Genomic DNA, 13,462 nt, shown 5'->3' on the forward strand with positions numbered 1-13,462 from the left:
TGTTTACTTGCTAGATCCAACCAGATTTCCTTTTCCATCTAGTAGTTTGGCCTATCCATTCATGAATTCTACCTTGAATCTAGTGTTATTCAACTGTGCCACACTCAATAGATTATGCTTTAGTCCTTAAACCCAATAAGAATTGTCACATAAAAATTCTTTAGTAAATGAAATACATCCTTTTCCTTTTATGTTACAAGGTTCATTGTTTCCAAATCTCACACTACCTCCACCATAATATTCCATATGCTCAAACTTTGTTTTCACTCCAGTCATATGATGTGAATAGCAATTGTCAATAATCCATATATCATTTTTTCTAACAAGAGAGACAAGTGCCATCTTATCTCCTTCATCATCAGATTCATCATTCACAAAAATATATACCATTTCATCTTCACTGTTATCAAAATATTTAGCTATAAAACAAGATTTCTTACCTTTCTCCTTGTAGTTCTTGGAATCCTTCCTACCTTTGTATTTATTTATTTTCTTTTCATCTTTGATTTCCTTATTTGGACACCTAGCAAAAATGTGACCAAAATTTTCATAGAAAAATCATATTAGAAGAACTTGACCTTTGTACTTTCCTCTTCCTTTGGATCACTTTCATGCAAGTAGGGCTTCAACAACTTCAAGATCAATATCTAAAATTTCTTTTGATTCTTCTTCTTCACTTCTTGATTGAATAGACTTTGATTTCTTACCCTTTTATTTGGGTGAGAGTTTAGCTTTAAAAGAAAATTCAATAACTTTTGAACTAGGAACATAGTTATTAAAGTTATCTAATTCAAAAGCTGTCAATCTTTCAACTAGGGCATCCAAAGATATTATTTGGATCACATCTCATCTCTTGAATAGTAGACACTCTAATTACATAAATATGAAGAAGAGTTCTAAGTACCTTGCTTACAACTATTTTCTCTTCAATGTCTCCTCTAGATGCTTTGATTGCACTTACAGTTGCTTTGATTCCTTCCACATATTTTACAATGTTCTCATCTTCTCTCAAATTCACCTAATCAAAATGACCTCTACAACTTTTAGCCTTAGCTATTCTTACATTTTCATCTCCTCCATATATGTCTTTTAGTTTGATCCACATCTTATAAGCTGTCTTGTAGTCTTTCACTTCATCAAATTCAACATAACTAAGAGTAGATGCAATATCAATCATCATGATGTTATGATTCTTCTTTTCAGCAATATCTTCAACAAATAATATTCTAGTGGGATTCTTTTATTTTGTATCAAGATATTTGCATCCTGAGTCATTGTTGGTAGCCAACTGTAACCTCACAAGTCCTTGCCATGCTGCAAAATTATCTCTGTTCAACTTGGGAATCTCTCTTCTATAAGACATCTTGATCTTTAGCTTAAGTCCTTGAAACCTTCTCTGCAAGCACCAAAAGCTCTGATACCAATTGTTGGAAATAAAAAAGGAGTAATTAGGATGGGAGGGGTGAATTAGTTACTACAAAAATAAATCCTAGATCCCTTAGATGTCAGTATAAAAATAAAAATTGAAAATTGAATATTGCTAATGCTCGGTAAACACACATAAAATGCTGTAACTTGGTAATTACTGAGTGTGCTTGGTAAATCCTTAACATATAAACTTTAAATGTTATCTGTGATTACCATTGCTTTAAATTAGTTGTAAACACACAAAAGAAAATAGCATGAACACATTTGACATTAGGATTTAACGTGGAAATCCAATTTGAGAAAAACCACCAATTGTAACTAGTTACCATTTTCACTCTTCTGAAGTGAGCCCTATTAGGAGCCAACCCTATTAAAGGTTAAAAAATAGACTGTTAGGTGTGACCCTATTAAAGGATTTAATCACCCTATTAGGAGTGGCCTTGTTAGAGGTATTTAGACAATTCAACAGAATTTCCACTTTGTTAGAGGATTTGCAAATAGTTGTTAAGCTAACTCTGTTAAGAGATTTAGATCACTGCTACAATGGTTAGAAAGTTACAATGAGATGACCTAATTTGAATGCAACTAAATTGCTGATTATAAATATCTGTTCTGGCTTGTATTTGATCCTTCTTGATCAAATATAGCTTTTCTACTCCACAAGGATGTTCTACTTATCCTTCAAATTTTCTTCCTCTTCTCATTATTAAATCTCAATAACATTTTCATACTTGCACACTTTGAAACCACAACTTGACCTTATACTTATATCTTTCATATTATCAAGTTGGCTTAAATACAATTCAGAATAATTAATATTCATCACCTTAGTTGACAAGAATCAATAAATAAATCAATTAAGCTTAATATGCCAAAATAAGAAAACCCTTCATTGGCTAACCCATCTTAGTAGAACCTAACTCAAAAACAATTTCCTATGTTAACCAATGGAAGCTCGGTTAATGCTGCAAATTTGCAAAAATCCTTTGGCAACTAAGTGAGCTCAATTAGCACTAGTTCCATCAAACTTTCCTTCATTAATTGAGTGAGCTCAGTTAACACTCATCTTTTGCATACTTTCCTTCGACGCTTGAGTGAACTCGATAGACACTGCCTTTTGAACTAGGCAACTACAAGAATGCTCAATAGACATAGAAAATTGTCTTCACTACCTGAATAAGCTCAAAATATACTGACTGATAATGATATGACATTTTTGTAACATCAAAGATAATATACAATTAATCAATTGTATCCAACAGTAGGAAAGTGAAACTATTGAACAATATAGAATAATGAGCAAGGAGGTTGTTGTTGCTATTGAAGGAGTTGGAGGAAAATTTGAAGAAGATGAAGTTATAAGTAAAATTCTAAGAACCTTTCCACCAAAGTATGCAATCAAATTTTATACTATTTAAGAGTTAAGGGCATTTGGTTCCAACAAATTTATGATTGATACACTTATTCATAGGCTTTCTAAATTTGAATTAAGTAACCATCACAATAGTCAACCTTGTATTGAATCTACATTTTAAGCTACTCCTAATATTAGTTTATCTAGGCAAGGAAATTCTATTGTTTATGATCTAGATGATTATGATTGTTTGGTTGCTAAATAGAAAGAGTTTGAAGAACTCAAAGATTTAATAACTAAGAGATTTCCTAAAGAAAAAGGGAGCTATAAGGAAAAAAGTCCAATTGAATGATGAAATTGTAGATAGACTGGTCACTTTGAAAATTGACATCCTAACAAGATGAAGAAAGATAATGAAGAGGAGAAGAAAGAAAAATTCAAGAAATATATGAACTTTGAGGAGAAAAGAAAGAAGTTATGCTACATTTATGAAGATGAAAAATATGCAAGACCTTACAAGATCCAACCCCTAGATATCCTAGACCCTAAATCTAATAGAAACCCTAAGAATAATCTAAACTTGTCCTCACAAACCATCAAGTAACCTTCTTATTTCCCAAGACTACACTTAGCTACTAGCTTTGCTAAATTTTGATCCTGTCAACTACATCTTCTCCATGCTAAAAAAAATCACTCAAGACATTACATGATCCTCTACTTATACTAAACCAAGCCATAGCTTATCCTATAAATTTACATTAAATAAATACTCATATTAAATAAACACCCAAGCCACTTGTTAGCCTGATAGACTAAATTAATTACACACTTAGGACAAGGCCCAAGTTTATAATGCATAACTAACTCATAATGTAAAATAAAATTATGCATCCTTAGACATAGGACCACATGTCATCCAATGATCCACATCTACTAGTGCAAAATCTAAGAGCACACAAGCCTAATTGCACAGACCAAAGCTCAAAAAAATAGTCTCCAAATCTTATCTAAGAAATAGGAACATGTTTTCAACAACCATTAAAGAGCTCCAAATCCAATACAATCACTCCAAACCTTATGCGCACATAGGAATAGGTCCACTAATATGCCATGAACATAACCCTAACTGAGAAAAACATAAGGTCCACAAGTGCAGTGAGCCCACTCAACCATTCATTCATCCAAGCTTTAACATTCCTATTCAAAAAGTTACTATAAATCAACATACAAGCATAACAAATAAAAGATCAAAACATCACACAATGATTTACTTGGAAATCCAATTTGGAAAAAACCACCAGTAACATGCTACTTAATTCTCACTCTTCTAAAGTGATGCCCTATGAAATGCCTGCCTTGTTAAAGGCTTACAACACACTGTTAAATGTGACCTTGTTAGAAGATTTATCCACCCTGTTAGAAGTGGTCCTTGTTAGAGGACTTTATAACATTCATTTGGAATGCCACCCTGTTAAAGGATTTAAAAATAGTTGTTAGGCCAACCTAAGTCCATAGGATTTTCCTTCTATCCTAACTGATACAATTGCTAGAGAGTAACAATTAGGGATTTTGACCTAATTATAGAATATAACTTAACTTACAGATCTCAGATCACTCTTCAACTCTTTACATTGCCTAGCCTTCAATCTCTGCAACTCTTAATAGCTTGCCCTCCTTTCAAGCTTAGTCTCCTTGAGTCTCCATGATCAATGTACCAGTGCAATCATCTCTTCTTGACCAATTGTAGAAGCAGAGGTTTTGTGCTCTGTTCTCCTAGATGCCTTCTCCTTGACACCCTTCTAATCACTTCACAATTTGGCACTTCAGCATCAGTAACATTTGCTTCTTAGTCTATGAATCCTTAAATAGAAGTCTTGGAGTTCCTTTCTTGCTTGATTCTTCCATTGTTTAATTTCAATTCGTATGGATTAGGTAGGATTCATTGTATCTAACCCATATTTTGTTTCCTCTAAAAACTTCTTGAATAATCCTTCTGAATTCACCCAAAAATGGTTTACATAGAATTCTGTGCCACCAACTCATCATCCTTATCCTCCAACTAGTTCACAAAACTCAAGGTAACCACTTTGTCAGCTCAGCTTTGGCAAATCTTCATCATTTAAAATAATGCAACAGCTCATCACTATTGAAATACTGGTGCTCGACATCAACTCTATTTTTGCTGATGCTCAACACCTAAAGATCACTTGACATACACTAGATTTTCCTTTTGTTTGGCTCCAACCGAGAATTTTCTCAGCTTCAACTAGCTTTCTCGGCACCCACTAATGAACTTAGTTTAAGCTTTATAATCAACCTTGTTACAAGTTATTCCTCCAATGTTTCTAAGTGTGACCAACCTCTGTATCTTTAAGTATGTTATCAATACATCATTTAACCATTATCTTAACTGATCCTTGCACTTCATTACAACATCATAACTTGATCTTTCCCTTAGGTACTCTTGTTACATCTTATTGATCAAATCCTTCGATCTTATAAGAAAATGTCATTCTTACAAATAGCAGGTTTGACATCAATGACAAAAAAATGATTGAAAACATTATTTTAACAAAAATCTCCCTCTTTGATCTTCAATCATCTTCTCACAATGATCTTTTCAATTAGATTTCCAACAATCTCCCTCTTTGGCATTGATGGAAAACAAAAATGATCAACCATTAGACTAAACTATTTAACCACAAGTTAACTAGGTTAGAACAATAATTCAAATGCCAAAAAGAAAATTGTATTACCATTAGTTCTCACATCTCCCTCTTAGCTATTGTATCCTTTCTTTTTTTTGCTCCCTCAATATGCATTGCTCATCTTCTACTATTCTTTGTTCTAATAAGCTTCTATGTCTTCAACTATTGATCATTTCTATCTACTTCTCCTTCTATCTTCATTTGATTAGTTTTTGCATTTTCTTGACATTTCTTCCTCATACTTTTAATTTAATGCTATTGATCAGTTTCTACTATTTCTCCGTCTTTGACAACAATGCCAAATACTATTTCAAAATCTTAATATGCAAGTGTAGCATTTGTAGGCTCATTCAGTTACTCCCTCTATCACCTTGCTTGTGACTAATTTGTAACTTTTTCACTTCAATTACTTTAGGCATGAATCCTAAAGTAGGTATCCTCTGCATCAATGTGTAATATTTCAGCAATCAACTCATTTGATGCAAGACAATCTTGCTTATTCTTAAGTAGCCTTGGCTAGGGGTATCACCCCTAACTTACCTCTAAGATACTCAAAATAATCTTTAGGTAGAGCTTTTTTGTAGATGTCATTAATTTGTTTCTTTGAGCTTACATATTCCATCTTCACTTGTTTATCTCTCACCAACTCTCTTACATAGTAATACTTGATTGCAATGTGCTTGGTTTTAGCATGCATTATAGGGTTCTTTGATATGTTGATAGCACTTGTATGATCACAATAAAGTATCACAAGATCATTTACCTCTTCCTTCATGCCTTGCAACAAATTTTTGATCCATACAATATTGGTGCAATTTATAGCAGCTGCAACATATTAAGCTTCAATAGTGGACTATGAGGTACAAATTTTCTTTTTACTGATCCATGTAATCAATCTTTTTCACAAGAAAAGTGCTCTTCCACTAGTGCTTTTTCTGTTATCAATATTACCTCCCCAATCTACATCAGTGTAGGTTTTCATTTCAAACTTTTCACTCTTCTTGTAGTACAAACCATAGTCAACAGTTCCTTTTAGATACCTCAGTATTCTCTTCACTACCATCAGATGATTTTCTTTTGGATTTGTAGAAAATATTGCCGCTATTCTAATGGCTAATGCGATGTCTAGTCTACTATGTACAACATATTGCATCTTTCCAATCATTGATCTATACATTGTCCGATTCACTTCAACTGACTCATCGTTCTTGGCTAACTTATGTCCTATTGCCATTGGTGTGCTAAATGGTTTGGAATCTTCTAATCCAAATGTCTTGAGTATCTCCTTGGTGTATTTGGATTGGGTCAAAAATATGCCATTCTTCAATTGATGTACTTGCAAACCAAAAAAAAATTTGATTTCTCCAAACATTGACATCTCAAACTCATGTTTCATTTGATCAACAAAATATTTGCATAGAACATCTTTTCCTCCAAATATTATATCATCAAAAAAGATTTTATTTATCAAAATATCTTTACCTTTTTTTCCTTGATATACAAGTTCCTATTGTCATCTGTTGTCTCAAATCCTATCTTCACAAGATATTTGTGTAGTCTCTCATACCATGCTCTAGGTGCTTGCTTCAAACTATAAAGTGCTTTATGCAGTTTGTAGATCATATCCTTGTTCTTGTCATCAACAAATCCCTTTGGTTGTTCAATCTAGACTTCCTCTTCTAGTATACCATTTAGAAAAATAGATTTCACATCCATTTGATAGACTTTGAAACCTTTGTATGCAACATATACAAGTAGTGTTCTTACTCCTTCCATTCTTGCAACAGGGGCAAATGTTTCCCCATAATCCAATCCTTCTTCTTGTGCATAGCCTTTGCAAATAATTTGGCTTTGTTTCTTGTTATCTCACCATTCTCATCAAGTTTGTTTCTAAACACCCATTTGGTACCAATTATATTCTTATCAGTTGGTCTAGGAACTAGGGTCCAGGTTTTGTTCTTCTCAATCTGATCTATCTCTTCTTCCATAGCTTTATACCAGTCATCATCTTGTAGTGCATCCCTCACTATTTTAGGCTCAACCTTGCTTAACAGACATGATTCATTTCTTAGTCTATTCCATGTCATTGGTCTTGCATCTTTTTCATGAATGATTTGATCTATAGGGTGATGTCTTCTTACATACTTGGCTAACCTTGGTTTTGTCCTTCTTTCCATGTTTGATCCTTTAGTTTTAGAGTCATTTTTATCTTCTCCATTTGGTACTTCATCATTTCTTTCATGTGCACTAGTTTCAAAGTCAGAACGTACATTTTCTTCATTCTACAACTTGGCTTTTGAATGCAGCTCGACATTCACTGGTTGTGACTTGGCTAATGCTAAAATTTGTTGCTAATTCCCAACTTGATTTGCATCATTATCTTCAACAGTCATTCCTTCATAGAAGTACACAAAGGGTCTATAATCCTCTAATTTCTTAGTTCCATCAACCTAAATTTTTGCATGCTCATCAAAATTTACATTTGTACTCTCCACAATCTTGTTAGTCTTATTCTTCAAATACTTATATGCTTTGCTTTTAGTGGAGTATCCAAGGAATATGACTTCATCACTGTTTGCATCAAACTTTCCATTTCTAGTCTCTTTAAGAATATAGCATTTACAACCAAAGACTTTGAAATGTTTAAAATTAGGTGAGTGACCATATCACAATTCAAAAGGTGTTGCATTTGTACCTTTCTTGACTTGGACTCTATTCAATGTGTAGGCTGTAGTGCTTACGACTTCTCTGTAGTACTTTAGAGAAACATTTTCTCCATCATCAAGGTTATTGCACAGTCTATTACTGATCTATTTCCTCTTTTAGCAATACCATTCTATGGTGGAGTTCTTGGTGCTATGTTTTCCTTTTGATGCCTTTATCATTGCAGAATATCTGAAACTCCTTTGATGTAAACTCACCTCCTTTGTCTGACCTTAGGCATTTTAGACTCTTACCTACTTCTTTCTCAACTCTGGCCAAATACCAATTGAACATTTGAAATGCATTAGATTTTTGCTTCAAGAACATAGTAGTCATCATCCTTGAATATTCATCTACAAATAACATTATATATTTGTCTCCTAGGTAGCTTTGTACTTCTATTGGACCATATAAGTCTGTATGGACTAGCTCTAGTACTTCTTTGGAAGTATATGTTTTGCTTTTGAAACTAGACTTAGTCTTCGTCCCTAGTTGACATTGTTTGCACATTGTGTTTTTAGGTTTCTTCAATTTGGGTAAACCTCTAACTTTCTTCTTCTTGCTAATGCTAATCAGATTGTCAAAGTTAACATGAAACAACCTTTCATGCCATAATCACACATCATCAAGTCTAACAAAAAGACAAGTTTCATCTTCCATATCTAGATAGAAAAGATTACTCGTAGTTTTTTTACCTTTTCTTATCAAATTTCCATCAGTGTCATAGATCTTGGTAGTTTTGTTTCCAAACTCTATTTTGCAACCTACAATATCTAATTGTGATACACTCAATAAGTTGTAGTTCAATCCTTCAACACAATATGCATTATCACATAAATTTTTCTCTATAAGTTTAATAGAGCCTTTTCCTTTGATTTGACATGGAGCATCATTACCAAATCTAACACTATTTCCATCATATTGAGTGAAGGTAATAAACTTACTTTTATCTCCTATAATGTGATGTGAGCATCCACTATCTATGATCCACTTGTCATTCTTGTTCACATAGGTAACCAATTTTGTTGCTTCATTTTCATCTTTATCTAATTCATCCTTCATGGCCATATAAACTACATAATCATTCTCATCAGAATCTTCTTCAACAATGTAGCATCTTTTGCCTTTTTGTTTGTAGTCTTTGCTATCATCTTCTCTCTTGTTCCTGTACTTGTTTCCTTCTTTGTAGTTCTTCTTATGTGTATACCTTGTAGAAATATGACCTACTTCATTGCAAGTGAAACAAATGATAGGGAGCTTACCTTTTAATTTACCTTCCCCTCTATGGAATCTTCTAGCTAGTAATGTTTTCAATTGTTCCACATCTTCCTCATCTGTGCTGATATTACTAGATGCATGCTTTCATTTTCTTCTCTTCTTGCTTGATGTCTCCTCCTTAGTGTCTTTTATTGTCATCTTGGCCATGAAAGAAGATTCAAATTTCTCAGATTTGTAGTTGTCAAAATTGGACAATTCAAATATAGTAAGTCTTCCCACTATTCCTTCAAAGGTTAGTGTGTTTCCTTGTACACACCTTAGCTCTTGGATGGCTGAAACTCTAATAGCATAGATAGGGAGAAGAGTTCTTAAGTATTTGCTATGAATAATCTCATCTTCCAATTGACCACCTAGATTTTTTATTGCACTAACCACTTCTTTCATTCTAGCAGCATATTGAGCAACATTTTCACCTTTCTCCATTTTCATGTCATCAAACTTTTCTCTGAGGCTTTCTCTCTTTTCTCTTTGGACATTCTGATCTCCTCCATAGATATCTGATAGGGCTTTCCACATCTTGAATGCAATATCAAAATCTTTGATGTCATCATATTTTCCATAGCCAAGTGTAGAGGCAATCTTCAACATTGTTTGATTGTGCTCCTTCCTTTTGCTCAAATCATCTGTAGTAAGAGGTCCAACTAGATTTATATTTTCTGTTCCAATTGAGGTTTGTGCATAGTCACCTATTGATCCAAGGTGTAGTTTCATCAAACTCTACCATGTATCAAAGTTGTCTTTGTTGAGCTTGGGAACTTCTCTTTTGGACATCTTGACCTTCCTACTTCTAGTACCTTGAAACTAAATCAGCATATAGCTCTGATACCAATTATTAGAAATTCTTTAGAGTAACTAAGAGTTGGGGGGGGGGGGGGGGGGTTGAATTAGTTATTCAAGGTCCAACATGTCCAATTCAAAATTTTTACCAAGTGTAGTGAGCCCATTCGATTATTCATTCATCCAAGCTTTAACATTCCTATTCAGCAAGTTACTCTAAATCAACATGCAAGCGTAACAAATGAAAGATCAACACATAACACAATGATTTACATGGAAACCCAATTTGGGAAAAACCATCAGTAACATGCTACTCAATTCTCACTCTTCTAAAGTGATACCCTATTAAAGGCTTACAACACACTATTAATTGTGACCTTGTTAGAGGATTTATCCACCCTGTTAGAAGTGGGCCTAGTTAGAGGACTTTAGAACATTCACTTGGAATGCCACCCTGTTAAAGAATTTACAAATGGTTGTTAGGCCAACCTAAGTCCATAGGATTTTCCTTCTATCCTAATTGATACAATTGATAAAGAGTAAAAATAAAGAATTTTGACCTGATTATAGAATACAACTTAACTTGCAGATCTTAGATCACTCTTTAGCTCTTTACATTGCCTGGCCTTCAATCTCTACAACTCTTGACAACTTGCCCTCCTTTCAAGCTTAGTCTCCTTGAGTCTCCATGCTTAATGTACTAGTACAATCATTTCTTCTTGACCACTTGTAGAAGTAGAGGTTTTGTGTTCTGTTCTCCTAGATGCCTTCTCCTTGACACCCTTCTAATCACTTCACAGTTTGGCACTTTAGCAGCAACAACATCAGCAACATTTTCTTCTTGGTCTATGACTCCTTAAATAAAAGTCTTGGAGTTCCTTTCCCACTTAATTCTTCCATTCTTTAATTTCAATTCATATGGATTAGGTAGGATTCATTATATCTAACCCATATTTTGTTTCCTATAGAAACTTCTTGAATAATCTTTTTGAATTCACCCAAAAATAGTTTACATAGAATTATGTGCCACTAAATCATCATCCTTATCCTCCAACTAGTTCAAAAAACTCAAGGTAACCACTTTTTCGGCTCAACTTTGGTGAATCTTTGTCCTTTAAAATAATGCAGCAACTCGACACTATTGAAATACTGGTGCTCGACACATACTATGTTACTTGGCACCAACTATGTTCTTGCTAATGCTCGACACCTGAAGATCACTCAACATACACTAGATTTTTCGTTTGCTCATCTCCAATTGAGAATTTTCTCAGCTTCAACTAGCTTGCTCAACACCCACTAATGAACTTAGTTTAAGCTTTGTAGTCAACCTTGTTACAATTTATTCCTCCAATGTTTCTAAGTGTGACCAACCTCTATATCTTTGAGTATGTTATCAATACATCATTTAACCATTATCTTAACTGATCCTTGTACTTCATTACAAAATCATAACTCAACATTTCCCCTAGGTACTCTTGTTACATCTTGTTGACCAAATCCTCTTTATCAATCAATTAAGAGATAGTACTTGGATCTTATAAGAAAATGTAATTCCTACAAATAGCAAGTTTGACATCAATGACAAAAAAATGATTTAAAATATTATTTTAACAACAATCTCCCTCTTTTATCTTCAATCAAATTTCCAACAGCTCCCGCATGAATAATATTAATCAGTATGACAATGATGAAGAAATATTGTTCTTTGTGTTTGAATTTTACTTGGGAAACTAAGATGCTAAAAGGGGGGTGGGGTGAATAAGGATCTATAAAGCTTTTATCCTTTAAAACAACTTTATTGCATTCACCATATTTACCTTCTCATATCTAGTTTATGCATAAAATAACTTATAAATAAATTCTATAATAAATAGATCTAACTATCAATCACATCCATGAAATGTAAACTCATAACACAAAATATTTGGTTACCCAAAAACCCTCCAAGGTGAAGGTAAAACTAGTGGGGATGACATCCACAAATCTTCACTATTGTAGTAACAAAGTTAACCTATTAGGGTTACAATTTTGATTAGTTTTGATGATCTACCCTATATGGGTTCTACCCTACTAAAGTCATTTAATACTATTAGGTCTTACCTTGTTAGAGGATTTTACACTTCCACCAAAGTAAGGACTCTATTAGGAGATTTACAAAGGTTTGTTAATACCACTTTGTTAAGAGATTTTCCCTGATTCAATCTGTTAGAACTATCTCAATACTTGATCCTTGGGTCTACACTTTAATTTCTAATTATAGATCTCCTCCTTCTAATCTCTAATGTTATCTTAATCTAATATAACTTTTCTCATTCATTTATTATTTCATAAGGTCGCTAACATTTGTTCTTCTCAATCCTCTCATTCATGCAACATCCAAAACTTAACTTTTTTTCTTCGTTCAAAAACTTCACAATCTTGTCTATGATAGATCACTCTTATATATTAAAATAGGGTTTGGATATACCTATTTAAAGACTTCTATGGAATCTTCTAGATGCTTCCCTTTTTGCCTCTTCATCTGATTGGTTGTTTATTCCTCATGGGGATCAGTGATCCATACCAAAATACATAACAACCTATGTAAAATTTTTTGCAACCATCAAATGTTATGTCCATGTTGGCTTGAAATAGTTTAAATTAGAGTTTGTAACATTATATACTTTTATGTTCTCTTTGTGTTACTCAACACTCACTCTTTCTGATTCTTGGTCATAGCTATTTCTTATGTTCAGTCATATTTGTTCTTCATTTTGTTGCTCAACCTTAATTGTCTTCTTAACATTCACTAGGTTTAGTTTGTACTGAAAATACTTGCCAACCAAAGACTTTCTTGACTCCTATAGAGCTCGACACATACATGATTGTTTACAAGTCTTTTACATGACTCAACCTATGTAGAGTATCTTGGTCACAATGATGACCATATAACTTTTCCTTATATATGACTAAGTGTTGGAACTAATAGACAACAAGACTTAGAGAAATCAACACTTTTTTGTAAAGGGAGATCCCTGTACCAATAACACTAAAACTGATGAAGAAAACTTTAATCTCAAGAATGAATAGTAATAACAAATCAATTATTGAAAATTGTTACATGCACCATATGACTAGAGATCATGATATATTTATAACAATGGATGAATGTAATGGAAGCTTAGTAAGATTTGGACATGGTTCTTTGTGTGTAATTAGAGGTAAAGGTTCT

This window comes from Cupressus sempervirens, chromosome 9, assembly GCF_028749045.1.
Source record: "Cupressus sempervirens isolate cs-2001-9-10 chromosome 9, ASM2874904v1, whole genome shotgun sequence".
Classification (NCBI taxonomy): Eukaryota; Viridiplantae; Streptophyta; class Pinopsida; order Cupressales; family Cupressaceae; genus Cupressus; species Cupressus sempervirens.